At 36.8% G+C, this 14559-nt stretch overlaps 1 protein-coding gene across 16 annotated transcripts in view; it reads left to right on the plus strand.

The window, feature by feature from the left end:
- Window positions 1–14559, plus strand: part of RBFOX1 (RNA binding fox-1 homolog 1) — a 1765957-nt gene that overhangs the window by 792546 nt on the left and 958852 nt on the right. The window lies entirely within an intron of this gene.

Below are 14559 nucleotides of genomic sequence, written 5' to 3' on the forward strand. Positions count from 1 at the left end.
CCTGGGACCTGTAAAGTAAGAATGTATGTTAAAAAACAACCCTAAGACAATTCTTCTTGAAAATACAGTTCATGTTTGGTCTGTGAAATGAGTTGGAAGAACAGATCTTGTTGGCTGAGCTGATTTGGAGCTTCTGTTGTATCCTACAAACTTGCGATAACAGTCACTTTGAAATTTAGTAGTGTAATTAGTTTTTAGTTTAGCTAGTTTAATTCATTTTTGGCATGTGTGACATTCTCTTTTCAATGTTTGCAGATGCTAGATATTCCTGAAATACAGGGTAATGCACTTTGCTCAACCCTTTTTTTTGGCAGCATCTTAAAAATAGGGCAAAAAATTTGCTTTATATGTTTTTTTTAATCCATTATCAGAAAAAGTAAGTTTCAATAATCATGTGTAAAGACAGTAGTAGAGAAGTCCAAAGGAAATACTTCTCCTTTATCAGCCAGCGGATTCAAAGAAACCATTAAACATATGATTGAGTCTATTCCTATTAAGGAAAGCACTTAAGCACTTGTTTAACTAATTCCTGAATAGGAATACTGTCTCAGATTAGTATGTAGAGAGGGTGTTGTACTGTGTGATCTTGGGGGGGGGGGGGTCAAACCTGAATTATGATCTAATTCAGTTAAGCTTTTGAGGAGTGTGTTTTTTGTGTTAAAGCATTTCCTATTCATTTTTCTTTTACCCAAGCTATGTACAACCTGATCAAGTACTGAAACTATATTATAAACTCCATGAAGAGTGGTTGGTACTGAAGTATAATTATCATTACATAACATAGCTGACAGTACTTGGCTTTTGCTAATGCCTGAGTTACTCATTCTATTGAAATTTGTGGTTTAAATGTTAAGGTTCCAGTGCTAGCCATGAGTTTTAGTGAACTTGCTTGTAATTTGATTTACTTTCCTTGCCCCAAATTAAGGACTGGCTTCCCAATTAAAGTTGATTGCTCAGTGACCAGTTACTCCTGATTTTAAGTTGAGAGTGATGTTAATTTTTTAGAATACTGCTGAGTGTCCATCAACTTTTGTAACCCACTGCCTTTATTCCTCATAAAAAAAAAAAAAAAGTGTTTTGCATTCCATTATGTTCAAAGTATAGCCTTTTTAATCTGCATATTTCTTGCAGGCTATGCTGGCTTATTTCCACTGGAATATATTAGAATAGAAAAGTATTAAAAATATTGATTTATCATTTATAACGCTGAAGTGATGTATTGAAATGAAATTTGGATGCTCTCCAGCCCTCCAATAACTTTGACATTATTGGACAAAACTAGATGATCTCATTCTAATTAATATGCTAGTTTCATGTGAAAAGTGTGGAGAGAATGGATCAGAAAAAGTCCGTCAAAAATGGTGTCTTGATACTGAAAGCTGTCAAGCACTGTAAGCGTTAAAATGCTGCCACCTTGCATTTTAAGCCTTGAATAGAAAGATATCATTTCACGGTTTCTGTTGTTTCATGCTGTTTTGTTGTGGGTTTTTTTTTTTATTTCAGCATATATGGGAATATACATCTGAAAGCAAGACACCCATTTGTACCCTGTATGAGTGCCCATAGTTACAAATATTTTCTTTTTTGTGGTTTCATGGTTTGCAGGGCAAGTGACAACAAGAACCACTTACTATACTTAGGGGCATCTGGAGACAGAGGAATGCAAGTCATTCATGTTACTTGTGAAATCTGTAATCCTTTCTTGCATTTCAGCATGTGTGCATTATGGCATCTCCAGCAATATGGCAACATAAAAAGAAAGGCATTTAAAATACTCCTTTATGCACATATATTTTGGTCTCTATCCATCTACTTAGCTTTTTTTTCATACCAACTGATTTAATCTTCATTGGATAGTACACTTTGAATCTACATTAGCTTTCTTTAAAATACTGTGCATTCTCTTGTCCATTAGGCTTCTCAGGCTTACCTTCCTCCTTTTTGTTTTTTTGTGTGTAGAAGTTAATGGAGGAAAACTGCCTGTCATCAGATTTATGCAGAGTTGAGAGTGAGTGAATGCTGCCATCACTGAAGTTGCCGTCTATTTCACATTGATTGAGCTTCCTGGGCTTGAGGGATTTTTGCAGGGCTGAGTTTTTATGGTTGATATGCTTTTGGTCATTTGTCATAAAATCATTCTATCCAAGCTGTTTACTGGTCTGAATGCTTAATTACTGCAGTAGCAAGAGATGGCATGAGTTTTAGTTTTGACTGAATATTCATGTAAGAATGTTAAGTAGTTGGTAATTATCTTCTTTTAGCTCCTGTGTGGAGCACCCATTTTATATATTTAAAAGAAATCTGCCCATAATAGGAAATGTGCATTTTTATACCTTATCCAAATAATAATGCATCCATCATTTTACATTCAGAATTTTTAGTGCAAAATAGGACAGATTACATTGTGTATATATAATGGCCATATGAATTGTGCACACTTTAAGAAAGCTGTCTTCCTCTCTGACCACTGATAAGAGCTTTTAACAGTTAAGCTTAATCTTCAACTAATTTCCAAAAAGTCTGTTAAATGCTATTTGTTTCTACTCAAAATGAAACTTGTATGCCTAAAAGCAGTAAAAAGAAATACCTATATGAAAGTAACAGTAAAATCTCATTGCTGTTTTTTAATACTGTAAATCTAATCTGTATTTGAAGGGTAGTGGTTTGTTTGTTTGTTTGTTTTTAATTTTCTGACTATTGAAAATGTGTAATTTCCACATTTATTTAGATCACTACTTTTATTGCCCTCCCCCTTCCTCTTTCTTTATTACCATTTCTATTGCTTGGCTGGAAGGAGGATTTTTTTCTTCATGTTTTTCTTCTCCACCCCTTTTTTTATCTCTCAAAATTTGCTGCTGTAGTTCTAGCACTGTTATATATTTGAATGCATTTCTTCATTGTCATATAAAGGCACTTTACTTTTTCAGTGCAAGTATATTTTTTATCAGAAGAAATGCATAAAAGCTGAAAATGAATGTTTTAATGCCAAGGTGACTTGTCAGTGTAACCTTAAATATTTACTACAGTTTTGATGTTTCATTTATCTGCAAGTCAGCAGGGCATTCTGTTGTTTCAATTTTTCATTGTGTTACAATGCAACCCATTTAAATTTGCCTTAAAGAACTAGAACTATTTCATTTAATCCCATTACTGTGAACAGGAAACTATAGCATGTACTATTTTCTTGTTGCTTTCTTTTGTTTTACTAAAAAAAGCCCCTCCCCCCCTTAAAAAAAAACCAAAAAAACTATCACCCTTATTCTAAGCTATTACACTTAAAGTCATCTGGATTCCTTTAGGGCTGCCAAAAGGTGAAATTGACTTTTTGAGAATGTATTGCTGAAAACTGCAGCCTTAGCAGTTTTTCAAGTAGAAACATCCTGTGTGTTAAGACTGAAAGGGACAATTTACAGCCAGTTTCAAATTGTTAGCTGAGGTTAGGAATCAAAAGTTCAATAAGTGTCCACTTCTGCAATCACATCAACCTTGTTTAGATGACAGTGCACAATAAGGTGACTCATAAGAAGTGGACACTGGGGAAATGTCTTCCTGTTTTGACCACAGATGTCCTTTGGATATGTGGCCCATGATGAGTACTAGGCATATTTTCAAATTAAGTGTTGTCATTATAACATGGACAAATATTAAGGTGTTTCAGAAAAAGCCCCTCTAAATACAAATGCATCAAGTAGTAGCCTTACCTATTAATTTATTATCAGTTCATTATACTAGTACTACCTGAACTCACTTTATCTTCTGTGCATAGGGTTTACTGAAATAGTAATCAGCTGTTTATAATTTTTCTCTGAAAATGGCTTCTATTTATTTTATTCATTGAGAAGCAATTGACCTAAGTGATTCAGTGTAGGCAACAAAATGGCAGATTTTGCAACTTGTAAAGGTGTGGAGGGATATTTTTGGCCATTCTGAAAAGTAAATTCCAATCCAAAAGGCTGAGCAGACTGTGATATAATAGATGCTTCAACAAAGCAGATGTATTTATCACTGCAGTGAAAGCTACTATTGACAAATTACAATTGAACCCAATTTACACAACTATTAAATTGGATGTACTTAATTGGCATGTAACTCTTGTCTGTTGTATTTTTATGTAATTTTAAAATGATCCAAAAGAATACCATGTACAACAATATTAGTATGAAGGATGCTCTAACTTGAACCAAAAAGCTTGCTTTTGTAGGAATCATAGGTGGTTCATATTTTCCCAATGAGATACAGAGAATCCACTTTCTATCTAAATTGGAAAGTGTATATAAGGCACTGATGAGAAACATGTATGTCAGCGAATTACTGTGTAAACTCAAACCTGTGTCAGCTGACCCTCTGATTCAAACTTATTCAGCAAGAGGAAACTGTTGGCGTGGAAATCTTCATATACTGGTATTTCTATAAAGCACATTAAATTCAGTTCTTCACTCAAAACCTTTGGAAAATGATTAGTGAGTATAATGCATACTTACCATGTTGTTTTGAGTCCAGGGATGTTTCTATGATATTGATACAACATATGAAAAAGACAGATGAGACTTCCATAAGGCAGCTTTCATATTTTCTAGCATAGTGATGATTCTGGCATGCTTGAGCTGCAAATTTGATTAGATTTTTTTTTGTATGCCAAGGTAGTATACGTTTCAGTATGGGCAATTTGTAGACTTGGTCTGAATATCTTTGGATGGTTAGTTAGTTTGTTTAACATAAAATGCTCAAGTTTTCATCCAGGAACAGGGAAACTAGAAGTTCTCAGCTGAAAACTTAACACCAAATGTTTTCAGCCTAAACCTTTCAGTTGTGGACAAAAGCAATTGTTTAAATAATTTGAAGATTGTATTTCTCTTATCTATATTAAGTATGCCAGCATTACTGTATTTTCCCATATACAATACACCCCCAAAAATATGCACCTTGTTTTGGGGAGCCAGAATATAGAGAAAATGATTTTTCCAGTCATGGTCAGCTGTTTGACAGAGTAAATTCTGGGAACAGTGTCCAGGAAATGTAATATCTCAGGAGATATTCTGGGGGAATGGAGGCAGAATGCAGCAGTAACTTCCTGGTGTTAGCTGCCTCACCTAAATTATTTCCTGGGATGCTTCAGTTCCTGGACATTTATGTTTTCAGGAGGACTTTGTATCATGCAAGGTTAGGTCCTAAACCCTTTCAAGGGTAGTAGGAAGACTTATTTTTTTTTAATTATAAGTAGTCTTTTATATAACTTCCTATAAATAAAGTGAAAAGCCTCATCAAGGTACTACCAGCTGCTCACTTACTGCTTCAAATACAATCCACAATGCTTACTCAATAGCCACAGCTGTGAGGAGGTTAATACAGGACTCCCTTCCTTCAACTTGCTGAGTCAAACAAGCAGCAGCCATCTTGGCAGCTGCATGTCATGCAGTGTCTGCAGGCTTGCTGCTTTTCCAGGGAAGAAAACAGCTTCCCCACTGTGCATCCCAAGGTAACCTTAAAAATGAGCCTAACTTTCTTCATGTTTATACTAGTCTGGATCTAGCACAAATCTGTTACAGTCCAGCAAGTTACTCTGCATGAATACTGATGAAAACAAAACTAGAAGTTGGTACAACATGTGTTTAAATGCATTAGTTTTAATTTTTCCCAAGTTAATTTCAGGACATTTAATATCTTTCAAAAATTCTTCTTCCGTTTATGTCCTTTAATTTCCCTTGGTTTTTGACCATGTGTTGTCTCCTCTTTAATTTTTTAGTTGATGAGAGGGATAGATGGCTGCTATCTTGCATTTTAAAATTGTCCATCTGTCCTCCTCCAAGTCTTGCATAGCTGTGCTTTGGAATAACTTAGCAGATGTGCCTGTTTTTGTTTAAGCCACATCACTTATGGAGATTTGCCATGCATATTACCTTTTGAGTTTGCAGTTGGCTTGTTTGGTCACTATATAGTTTTTTCCATTTGACAGATTATCAATGAAAGGTACTTTTACATACAGGTACACATGTAACTAATAAAATTTGGCATGATGGATACTCTGCATTCTCCACTGCATTATTTCTTATAATCCTCCCCCCCCCCCCAATACGTTATTATAGTTACCCCTTAGAAGATTTGGTGAAAAAGTCTAAAGCAATAGTTTCCTTGTTTAGTGTAAGTTCACTTTCATGGTCCACTCAGAATCAGTTGCAGTTTACTCATTTTGCAACATGAAAGGCTGGACTGAGGTCTGTAGAATGTCGGTATCCTGTTCTTTTCAAAAGCTACAGTGCTTGAGCACAAACTAGCAGCTGGGTGAAGGTTGGGGGAGAGGGGTAGGATAAGAAAAAAAAATGGTGGTAAGGATGGTGAAGGCTATAGGACACCATTACAACCTGTTTTCCTTCCTAGTACTGGAATTGTTTGTAGCTGTTGTTTGGTCTCGTCTTGTTGGCAATTGTAGCTGCTTCTTGTTATTCACAACTTGCATTTGGTCCTCTCAAACTTAGAAGCTGATCATTTGCCAGTTGTTTCAATGACAGTTACAACATTGTCCTTTATACCAATTATCCCTGTGTGTGGAGTTTTTTTTTTTTTTCCTATGTCATCCCTAATGGTCATGGCAAAACAGAGTATCTTCAATAATTGGAGATTCAGCAGACTACCTAGCTGACATATTGCAAACATTGTTATTGATTTACATGTATAAGTACTAGCAAGAAAAGAGATCTAGTGCTAAAGGATGAGTCATTTTCTCTCTCTACTACCTGTGACAAGTAGAACCCAATCTGATCAAAGCCCTTCTTCCATTTTCATTTATCACACTCCATTTTCCTTCATTGATCCCGGAATGCCAGCTTGTTGCTGATCCTAACATTTCATATTAACCGGTGTAAGAATAAATGAGTTTTCTGGAATCTTTGCTTTCTTTCCTTCCTTTCTTTACTTCCTTCTTTCCTCATCTTGAGCATTCTTTCTTTTTCAAAATCATGGCCTCCTTACAGCTTTCAGACCACCATTGTCACTAGTTCACTCCTTTGCTGGTGATTTCAACTACATTTGATTCTTTGTTTCAGTTAGATGTCCGGTCTCAAGTAGAATCTCTGATTTCTCTGATGCAGGCCACGGCTTTCTTTAGGCACAACTTTCTTTAGTCCCAGTGAAGGATGTTTACTCTGTTAACCTGGTTTCTGAGCATGACCGGTACATTTATTAAATAGCAGAAAAATAGGGCTGGAAGGGATCTTTAGAGCTCATCTAGTCCAGCCCCCATCTGAACACAGTATTGTCTCTGTTGAGGCCACTCCAGACCAATGTTAATCTAAACTCCACTTAAAAATTTACAGAGATGGAAATTCCACAGCTTTTAAAAATAACCTCTTTAATCCTTTTCCACCTTCATAGTTGGCAGTTTCATACTGATGTCCAACTTTAATCTCCCTTGTAACAATTCAAGTCCATCACTACTTGTTTTGTCCCCTGTGGACACACAGAACTATTGATTGCTATTTACTTTAAAATAACTCATCTCATATTTCAAGACTGATATCAATTTCCCCCTGTCATTACTTTCAGATAAGGTAATTTTACAGGATTCTTACATTAAGTCATAGATGGATGAGCACATGCAAAATTTTAAAATATATATTTTCCTTCTTTTTTTTTGTAATGTCATGTGCATAATACCATAATATTTGCTTTCAGTCCTTCCACCAGCAGAAGTTGCTGAAACATATTTAATACTTTGAAAGAGCTACTAAATTAAGTGATTTTTATACAGAAAAGTAATACCTAATGTGCTACTACACTCTCAAATATTTGTAGAAAAATAGTCTTGTACAATGCAAAGCAAGAGAATAAAGAGCACCCCTCACCAGTATAAAATCCAAGATATGTTCCTGGAGATGAGTACCTCTGAACATGGCCCTCCATGTTGCATCTTTTCCCTGTTCAGATTCACAGCTACTTCTAGTGCCAAAAAGAGCTACAAAACAGGTTTTGTCTTTTGTCCTCCAAAATAAATATTAGTAGGCACATCTACACGTACAATAAAGTCTGAATCAACTACAATGCCGTTTAAGCCAGAGTTAACTAATTCTGATGCTGTTATGCACCTATGGTGCCAAAGGATCACTTAAGCACAATTAATCCAGAATAAACATGGAATACACCTCACACAATTCAAGTCAACTAAAATTTAACTTTATTAATGCACTAAATGTTATCTTGGTAGTTGAGAGAGAGAGAGACTTGGTTCCAATGTCTCACCCAGTCCCAGATGTTACTCCAGTACAGGGTCTGTACATGGCCAGTCAGCATTCTTGAAAGTAGAGGGTGGTCATCTTTGAGTAATTCTTTTGGCTGTTGTTCAGTCCCAATATTGTTGGAGCATGACACACACTTAACTTCCTTGTCTTTCCCCTTTTATGCTTTTCCTTTAACTTTACTTCTCTGACTCTTTATTTCTGGGTACTGTTGATTGGTTTCCCTATGAGCATCAGACTTTTTATGTTTTTATCCTGTCAGCATATTCCTTTGTTCTTACAAACCCATCACATGCATGCATCATAATTTTGTCTTTTACCAGTGTCTTAATCAAGCACAATCAATCGATTGATTGATTGATTGGGCATGCCCTGCAGTCTTAATCAGTGTCTTAATCAAGCATAGTTAATGACTTGATTGGGCATGCCCTGGACTTTTTACTTGGTCTGTCCATCAAAATTAGAAATTTCAAGGGCTCTGCAGTTGTCCAGTCAGTTCCCTTTTATCACCTTTCATTAACATATCCAGTAATTTCATCCCTCTGATTTAGTCGGTTAGTAACAAATTCAGTTAATTTGAGCTAATATCAAGGCTCGCATTCTACACGCCTATGTTGATAATGCTAGAACATAAGCTGCCTTATTACATTAATAAAAAAAAAAAACAACATAATGTGAAAGTGAACTTCAGGCTAATAGCTGGCAGTGTAGATACAAAATGCAAAAGATAAGTTCAAATACGAATTCACCACTCAAGCAGGTGCAACTAAAGGTAAATGTGACAAGCTAACCTAACACCATCACTGTCTACACATGCATTTAAGCACAGTGATTTACTCTGCCATTGGAAAGTACCACCCATATCTAATGGTGCTATCCAGTGGCACTATCAAGTAGTTTACACTGGACCAGTTGCTGTGCATGTGTAGAGAGTGACACTTTACTGTTCAGTAAATTAGTCTGCTGTGCAGTAAAGCACATATGCATATGTAGTCTACTGTGTAGTAGAGCCCAGGGTGTAGTTTGTAGATCCCATTAATTTTGGCCAGATTTTAAAAGTCCACCAAATCTCTTGATAGCATTAAAAAAAGTTAGGAATTAAGTTAGTAATTATTCTGCTTGTTTCTCTGCCTTCATGCAACTGAATTCAAGCATGTGAACTTCTTACTTAAGAGAGGGGTTTTTTTGTTTAATTATCTTACATCTTGATATTTGAAGGTACCAGAAAGCTGTCCCGGATATTTAGCGTGAATTTTCAGTGGATGGGTATAGAAACTCACTCTCTGTTATTATTCTTAAGTTTGGCCTTGATATTTAAATGTTTCTTTTGACTTTAATATTAGGAACTTTTTTGATGCAACATGCACATTTTCCCTTATCTTTCCGCTCTCTCCCCTCTTTACAGCTCAGAAGCTATGGTTTCATTAAGTCTTTTCCCTTCCCTCTCCCAACAAAAACAAATAGCTATTTTTTCTTTAAAGAAGTCCTAGCATAGACTGTTAAGTAAATGCAAGTTATTGCACATGGTGTTTATGTGCATTGTCACTTCCTGCAGAGTTTTTGAATGAAGAAAAAAACTACATATGCCAAATCAAATACACAAATTTTGGAAGCATTTCCCCTTATCTATTCTGATATTGGATCCTTAGTTACATATGAATTTAAGCAGTGAGAACAAGTGCTTTTGTTTTTGTTTTTTTAATAAATCACATGACATTCATTTTCTCTTTTGTCTGTGCTTATTTCTCTCGCCTGTTATTTTCCATAAGACTGTTTTCAGTTAGTTAGCATTCAGTTCTTCCATCTGATTGGCAAGTTATGTATCTAGCTATGACAACTGGTTGCTAGAACAGGATGGGAATTTTCATCAAATTGTACCAACTGATTAAACAAATTGATGAAATTGATAACATTTTCAAGAAAATCTTTTGGACTCATTTCAGGGAACAGGAAAGGACAATAGTTCAATGTTATATTGCTCTCCATTTGACTATAAAATGTTGTTCCAAATTTTCCATTTGTTTCATTTTCTGTTTATTTTAACTTAAATTTTAAAACTTCCCTTTGTGGTCTCTTAGAATTTGCCCATGTGCTCTCCTACTGAGTACCTATCATGTCCGATTAGCTCTCTATAACCACTTAAAGTCACTATAGAAATTGATCTCTGTTGTCACTGAAGGTTTGTTTGTTTGAAACTGCCTGAAGTAGGCAAAGAAAGCATGGAGGGGGAGAGGGGAAACAAGGAACTTGTAGAGAGGATTATCTAGAAGGTTAGGTATAGAATCATAGAAAGGTTGGTTTGGAAGGGACTTCAGCAGGTTATCTAGTCCAACCCCCTACTCAAGATAGGATTATCCCTCTCCAAACCATCCCATCCCATATTTGTTTAACCTGTTCTTGAAACTATACAAGTCGTCATGTTGCAAGACGTATTACCCCAGAACACCAAGAAACCCTCAGCCTGCCACAGGTAAGCAGGAGGAATATTGTCAATGTCCCACTGCTGCAAGTGTTAAAATATGCTTGAAAGATCCAAGGAACAGGGTAATGGTCCCCACTACAAAAGCTCCATGCCAATATAACCATGGGTAAAATTCCTTCCTGGCCCCAATCGTGTGGTAATTTCATTTGACCCTAAATAGGGGGATGAGACCCTCTAACCAGGAATTGCAAGTTTTAGTCCCAGCAGAAGCATTACTCACCCTAGTCAAAATCCCCAGACTTGGCTGCAGCTAAAACCCAATGCATTTCTGAAGATGAAGAAAACTCCTGACACCTGTAGGAACAGGAGAGGAAAAATAAATACTCAGTCTATGTGGCAATCAGCAAAGCCGATAAGCAAGGAAGAAACCAAATATCCTTCGTGCTGCTCTGTAATCCACAAACAGCAAACATAATTCCCCATATCACACCACCCTATTGGAAATCCTCTCTGCAATCCCATCCCCTCCATAAACTTATCCCAGCTTCTTTAGTCTTCTTTAATGCCTCAGCTAATTGTGAAGCTTTGCTCGATTCTCCTGCTGATGATATGGTCCTCTCCAATAATTATCTTTTAGAACTCATTTTTTGATCTCCCCAGGTATGTACAGATACTACATTTAGATTGACCTAATATGTTAGGTTGATCTAAGTAAATTTTAATTCACCTGAGTAAATGCACTAATTTAGATAAAATCAGGTTAACCCAACCTGGGAAAGGTTTAACCTGATCTTGCAAACACCTGTCCACATTCTCAGTGCAGCCCTGGAGCTAGGAAAGCCAAGCCATCTGCCCCAAACCTGGGACTGTATTAATTATACTTCCCCACCCCTGACTGGGCTATTTTTAGAGCCCCAACTCCCCTTCCCAGCAACCCTCCTCTGTGGAACTGTCCACCTCTCCCCCCAACCTAGGTTACTTGTACCAGTTTCCCCACATGACTCCTGGAAGTGGCTTTATATGCTGCTTCCAAAAGCAGTGACCTGCTATATGCCCCCACTCCCAGTCTAGTTGTAGGTGAAGGAGAAGTCTCCTAGGCTTCCAACAGTTGTTGCCCAGCTGTTGGTCTAGGAGTAGCTATAGGCAACATTTTTTTGGTTGCCCATAGCAAAATCTAACCTTTTTTTTTTTTCCTTTTGAAACTTTAAGTGTACTCTTACTTTTTCCATCCATTACAGTGTTCATTGATTGTTCTCTTTCTATAGGAGGCAGCCATTATGAATGGTAGGCCTGTGCGAGTTGGCAATTATTTGATCTGGCTTCGGATCTGTCTGCTTCGGATGCCAGAGATACGATCCAGAGTTCTAAATTGGGTTTCCATTTCGATCTGGCCAAAGCGGCTCCGAAGCTTCGGAGCCACCTTGGATAACCAGCCATAGGGTATAATGGGGAATCAATGAAATATCTATAACTTTGTTGTTTTTTTGTCTGATTTGGTTGAAACTTTCAGGGGTGGTACCCTATGCTAAAAGCATGGAGACTGCCATGTTTCAAGAAGATTGGTGCAGTGGTTTTGGGGGAACTGTACCCCAAATTCTTGAAAGCAAAACTCATGGATTTGGGGTGCAGTTCCCCCCGAACCCCTGTACTAATATTCTTGAAACTTGGTAGGCTTTATGCTCTTAGCTGAGGCTGTCACCTCTGCGAATTTCATCCAAATCAGACAAAAAATAACATTATAGATATTTCATTGATTCCCCATTATACCCTATGGCTGGATCTCTGAAATGGCTCCTACGCTTTTCTGAACCACTTCAGAAAACCTATCAAAGTCAGCGCTTTGATCCAGATATGCTGCTTCAGATGCCAAAGCATCCGAAGCTTCTCCAGATCCAAAGCACTGTCTGAAGCCTCGCACAGCCCTAATGAGTGGTTTTGCCTAGCCTTCCCAAACCCCAGTTTTACAAGATGAAAAGATGGACTGTGAAATTCCAGGACACAGGAGTTGGTGGATGCAATGAAATAACTATTTGATTTCCAGTTGTAGGATGGAATAGTAAAAAATGTATCAATATTATCAACCTGGAAAATATCAAAATGGTTGACGCAATGTTCTAAAATAATTGATGTTTCCCAAATGATATCTGTATCTAATCACTCAAAAAAATTATTTGGCCACTGTTGGGTGAGCCAAAATTCTGGAATTTCAAAATTTAGAACATGAAAATTGTATTTCTCAACCAGTTTTACCACTTACCAGGTAAACTCTGCTTTATTTTTGCCATTCCCCCTCCTTCTCACCTCCTCCCACCATGAGTTTAATATGTGTGCTGTATCTAGTCATAATCAAAGTTGTAGGATCATTTTCTGTTTACTTGAGGTTTGTACATGTCTAGCACAATCGGGACCCCTGGTTTATGATAGATTAAACTATACTGTAAGAAACATATATCATGATAAGAATAATGTCTTAACAGTACTATTTTCAGTAATTTGGAAGTGTAGGACTTCCTGAATTGACTAACCCTTTTCCAGTGAGGCTATAGACATGAATTTTAAGCTTGATTTAAGGGTTTCAGGAATGAGCCAAAAGTCTGTATGAAATTAAATACTGCTGCATTTTATCAAATGTTTTTTCTAATTTTAATGTTCTGTGTAATTAATGCAGATGGATATGTTACAGATGACACTCTTAATTCTAGACTTGGATAAAATTAAATGAAGCTCAGACTCTAGACTAAAATGTCCCTTATTTTAAAACTGTAATATTGATTTTTGTATTCCATTACTTCTGATTTTTGTATTCTCAAAAACTTCATTTGAGAATTGGAGAAAAGGATTAAGCTTTAATGGCTTAAATCCTAATGGCTCAGCATGTTGCCTCTTAACTACTTTAATTCAAGTGGTTGACTGAATAGACACAGTAATTATTTCAGGGCCTGTCTTCTTGTCCACAAAGTGGGGTGTCCTTGAAATCGGGCATAATCGAACAGGTATCTAGTCGTTGGCATCATTTTATTTACAGGCCTCTGAGGCCAGGAAAAAAATGGTAGTTTCACCTGGGCATCTCTTGAGAAATGGCAGGTGAAAAAACCTTAAGTGTTTAAATAGAGGAAGCCAGGAGTTTTATTTAACACAGTCTGCAGATACCATCTACTATATAGATGTGAAGATAAAATCTTCATGTTGTCCTTGGAGTTATTACCTTTCCTACTTTTGTGATGTATTATATGAAACGTTTGACAGTTTTAGTAATTAAGTTTTGTATAAAGCATTTTTAAATTGCATTTTAATTTTCTTCTGTTTGAAATTGTATACAGGGTAAATACTGAAGACTGGTTAATTTCTTTAAAGCACAAGGAGGCTAAGTCACAATAAAGACTTGGTTTACTAAGTGTGATTTGGGTTTAGGAACAATCTTTTAATTATTACATTAATAATCAACTGTTTCTTCCTTATTAATTTCACTTTTTAATTGTTCCACACCACTAGTGGCACTCCATTTCTGTCTAGGTATAGACTAGGTTCGGGGAGGTTAGATCACATGTTAAATGTCCACCCAATCTAACTTAGTTCACCCAGGTGCAGACCTTACACCTAGATTGACCTAGGGAGCTAAATGTGAATGGTACAGAAGTTCTGGAAGGTTAGATTAGTCTAAAAATGGCTGATGCAATCTAAGTTAACCCTACCTCAGAGGTAGTCTAACTTAGATAGGGTCCAGCAAGACTGATCTAACTGAACTTTTGTACAGTTCCCAGCACAGCACTGGGGGTGGGAAAGCTACTGAGCATTTTGAAATCCCCCTCCCCCATCACTGGGTTATTTTCAACCCCCTGGGCCTCCTGCTTCCCCCAAAAGAACTCCCACACACACACCACAACTCCCCCCCACCCCAAGCCTGCCAAA

The sequence above is a fragment of the Alligator mississippiensis genome, chromosome 13 (assembly GCF_030867095.1).
Source record: "Alligator mississippiensis isolate rAllMis1 chromosome 13, rAllMis1, whole genome shotgun sequence".
Classification (NCBI taxonomy): Eukaryota; Metazoa; Chordata; order Crocodylia; family Alligatoridae; genus Alligator; species Alligator mississippiensis.